This window comes from Taurulus bubalis (assembly GCF_910589615.1).
Source record: "Taurulus bubalis genome assembly, chromosome: 8".
Classification (NCBI taxonomy): domain Eukaryota; kingdom Metazoa; phylum Chordata; class Actinopteri; order Perciformes; family Cottidae; genus Taurulus; species Taurulus bubalis.
In genome coordinates this window covers 7,865,873-7,870,373 of record NC_136596.1, presented here as the reverse complement: position 1 = coordinate 7,870,373, position 4,501 = coordinate 7,865,873, and positions in this window count along the sequence as shown.

The window sequence follows — 4,501 nt, the reverse complement described above, 5'->3', positions numbered from 1 at the left end:
CAGCAGGAAGATCCACTGCTCTGCTTCTGAACAGGTTCATTAATCGGGAACATCTAACGGTAGTCACTCAAAGGCAACTGGACTTTTGCTGTGTCTTGAAGATGTTCGGCCACCCATCTAAGAGGCCTCCTTATTACAGGAATCAGGAAGGTTTCTAAGTCCCCAGTTACACAGTAGTAACTTTTGGGGAGCTCATTTTAAGTCCATCTACAGTGACTTTTGTGTTAAGCAATATATGCCACACTTTTTTTTCTGCCTTTTTTTTATTATTAGACTGTAGTAAATAACATTGTGCATTGTGGTTTGTGATGATGATGAAATGATGTGCCAGAAAAGTCAAATGTGAGTCGCTAGAGATGCCTCAGGTGCCTCAAGTTTGCATACTTGTTAGATACAGTTTCGGAGGCTTCCTGCTCCTCGTCGTAGTAAACAAAACAATCTGCTGTCAATCTTCCAAGCCAAGGATGAACTGACTGCTTCACACAGACATTAGAAAACGTCCAACTTTATTCACTGAGACCCCGAGGAGGGCTGAAGGGGCGTCCAGATTGTGTCTTTAAATGGCTCTGCAGTAATTGTTGGCTTCAGTAGCTGAACGTTTTTTGAGTGGGCTGGTGCAATTTTTACATGAATCTAGTAGATGCGCGTTTGCCATCGCTGAATCGTGTCTGTGTGTATTGCGAAGATATAGTGAATGAGTTCCTCCTTTTTGTTTACAAACCAGTATGAGCCCAATGGTAATTTTGGGGGTGAAATTTTAAGTCTTTCTTTTTGATTCAGCAACCCTACATCCTCAGACGAAAAAAAACACCCCAAGGCCATGTTCTCCCAATACAGTATTTGTTTGCCTCTCTGCCCCTACACATTGCTCTTGAACCTCTTGAAAGCCTTGAGCTCTCCAGTCCCAAAGGTGAGAGCAGCCTGGCAGAGCTACTCACTTCAGCTCCCTGCAGGTTCACCATCACAGGCTCTGTTTAGTGAGCCCAAGAGATATAAATGATAATGGATCTGCTTCATAGAAAAGGCAGCCAACAACCACCCCAACAGGCAAATCGATGATGAAAGAGAAGAAGAAAAAAGATTCAAAACAACAATAAAATTCCTTATTTTTCAAGAGGCTTACAGGAAAATAGATTGGGCCTAAAGAAAGGGCCCGTCTTTCCCACAAGGTAGTAGCTTTACATTTCAGCATCCCCTGACCCCTGACCCGATCCCAGCTGCCCTCCTTCAACAGCTTCCACACTCCCTGCAAGGCACTAGCCTGCTTGGAATCAATGGGAGAAAGATGAGACTGTGGCATCGTAACTTGGGGGAAATGCATTCTTCTGAACAGCGCTGGGAATTGACATCTTATTTTCAGAAACAGAAAGGACGCAGGGCAAAAACAAAGAACAATGCACATGAGCAGAATGTGTCGGGTTACAGAAACAACTGTTATCCAACACAACGCATTCCTTTGAGTCCTAAAACGCCACCTGCATTTCGCAGTGGAACTTCCTGCCTTCTTGCTCTTGAGCTCAGCTTCATATTGGAGATTTATTATAAAAATCCTAACATGGTGACAATTCTCGTCACCATGTTAGGATCTTATTAGGATTCTGAGCTGGGTTTAGCTGCTCCTCTTGCCTTCTCATCACATGAAAACTCCGATTCCCAGTAAGAGACATTTCCAGTTTCACAGGTTCCCCCATCCCCCTGCTGAAGCCACGCCCCCGTCACTTATAGGACGGCTTTCGCAGCCAGCACCTGCTCCCTGAGATGATGATGAGGAGGAGGAGGGGGCATCACAGCAGGTCGGAGATGCAGTGCCTCGTCTGCAACGCGTTACCTGCGGGAGTCTGCTGGTTAGCACCAGTTCTGACTGGATGTGAAAATGTATCGCCTCTTTTTGGTTTTCCTTCCGCTCTCTAAAATGACGTTGTACTTGGCCTCGGCTCCTTTCCCGCCAAGTTGCCTTTTTCTTTCTTTCTTTTCAGACTTAGAAACCGAGCTTGCAGACGGAGGAAAGGAGATAGGAGGAGAGGTGAATAAATAAATAATTTGACCCATCTATTATTAAAAGTGAACTGTCGGAGGCTGGAGTCTCCTTTCTGAACCCAAACCGAGCCCCTTGTGTTGTGAAGCCTTATTTTGGTGCAAACTCTTTTGCTTTATAGCCAACTGTATCTTTTATTGCTGTATTGTTTGATGTTGCTGTTTTGCCTAAGTCAATGAGTTTGCCGCAGTCACGCTTGCCGACTTTTCTTCTGCCTTTTTTTTTGTTATTTAGGATCAAATATTTTTAATAATTTCACTTTTAGGGAATTGGCAAACTATGACTGCTGAATTGCGCCTCAGATACACAAATGATGTTATAATACAAGCTCAATAAAAATAGCATCTGAATTATTCACCGTATAATATTCTGGTATCAATCTCCTTTTCTTTTTTTTACTTTAGCTATGATATGTCATAAATCTGTTGGGTCTGGAACACAAATTGCACAGAGGGAATGGCCATGTCTCCAACACATCTTCTCAAGGGACTTTCGCTACTTTACGTCCTCCCTCGGCATGCTTCGGTCCGTAGCGTACGCCGTGTCACATGGCTAACCCCATCTCAAAACTCTGAAATGTGCTTCATGTAGCATTGTTTTTGGGGTCACTGCTTTCTGAATGCTCTCGTCTTCCCTTTTCAGATTTCGCTACATGTACAGCATGCTTAGCTCGGCTGTTATTATAGAAGACAGGCACTGGATTTACAAGTCTACTGGAGGAATGGTTTATCTACAATCCCAGAACAAATGTTCCTCCTCCGATCTTTGTAGAGTTCACTTATTCAATCAGACCTAAGCTGAGCGGCAGAGGTTGTTTCACCAGAAGCTGACGTTGTCAGATAAAAATAAAGGATGGATGATTTGCCACTTACTGCATCTCAGCAGTTATTCTATTATGTCTCCTTTTTTGCTACATCATAGTGCACTCGATGCTCTCAGCCCCACCGCATGTGAAGAGGGGGCCGAGGCGTTTCTCTTTCTAAAATGGCTGCAGTGAACGCAGCATTTGGAGGATCGTGAAAAGGCTTTTGGGACGCAGCCAAAATGGCCACACACACACACACACACACACACACACACTTCACAAGTCAACCGTGAATCCTTGCTCTATCAAACTAATATACATAATGTAATAATGAATAATGTAACAATAAATGTAATGGAGTTTATTTTTTCTATGCTTTGTAGAGCGATTGTGTGTAGATAAATATGTAAATGTCTATAAATATGTGACTTCTATTTTGCAAGTGCTCAAGATGAAACAATGTTTACAACTAAATCAGTGAGGTTGGATCTGCAAATGTTATGTGAATGCATTCTACTACTTCGGCTTTGAATTTGAGGACAATGATTTGGATCTAGCTTGGCGGTGCATACTGTATTTATGATGAATAAAAACACGTACTAACTTTTACAACTGTTCTGGTTTCAGTGTGGGATTTTAGGGTTGCTTTTGGTATCGAGGCTTGAAGTCAAAGGCTTTTCTTTTTATTCCCCTTGAGAGCATGAACGTCCCCCAAAGATTTCATGGTAAATCACCAGCTAGTTTGTGATATGTGCAAAGTTGGCGTTTTGTCCTGAAGGGGGTGCGAGTGTGAATATCCCCATTATTTACTTGACCCATAAGATCTTGATCAATATTTAGCCCCCAAGTCCTTCACTATGATGGCTATTCAGAGAAAGAGGTTTTACGTTCTGATGAAGGGGACAATTAAAATCAGAGACCGACATTATTACTTGTACTCTTCACAAATTATAAACATCTCTAATGTTTGTCCTGAGTTTAACGTGGCATTTCTCTCAGGCTTAGGTGGGGTTTTCCTTTCCTCTGCAACTAGACTAAGGTGGAGTTCTTTTACTTTCCTTCAGGAAAAAGAAAATAAGGGGTTTTGTATGATTACCTACATCGGTTTAGTTTATGTATAACAGACGTAGTCTATATATACATTTCCCTTCGCAGTAGACTCTGCGACTGGATGACTCCAAACTGTTGTTGCTCTATTTTTAACTTCAGAAGTGACAACTGGTCAGAGTTTTTGCTGATTTGTCTCAATTGCCTTTAATTTTTCTTCCTACACGAATGAGTTTAAAAGGAGCGCAGTCTGATGATTTGTTTTTCATTTCTTTGCTAGGTCGGTGACTAAGACATAATTAGCGGCATTGGGGGAAGGGGAGTTTTGCTGGATACCACACACACACACACACACACACACACACAGTCCCATTTGGGAGATGCATAGCAGTCACAGACTTCACTGTTGGCACTGATGAGGTAATTCGATCTAACCCAATGTGGCGTTGTGGTACTTGTTTCCAATCTGAACGTAAAGGTTGATACTTAATTTAAACGGTACTTAATCACACATTTTATGATTATTTAAAAAATAAAAACAAAGGCGACCCAAACAGTTTGAAATGTCTCCTCTTCCACTGTGAATCCAGCCCAGCCCAGATCACCACCCTCAG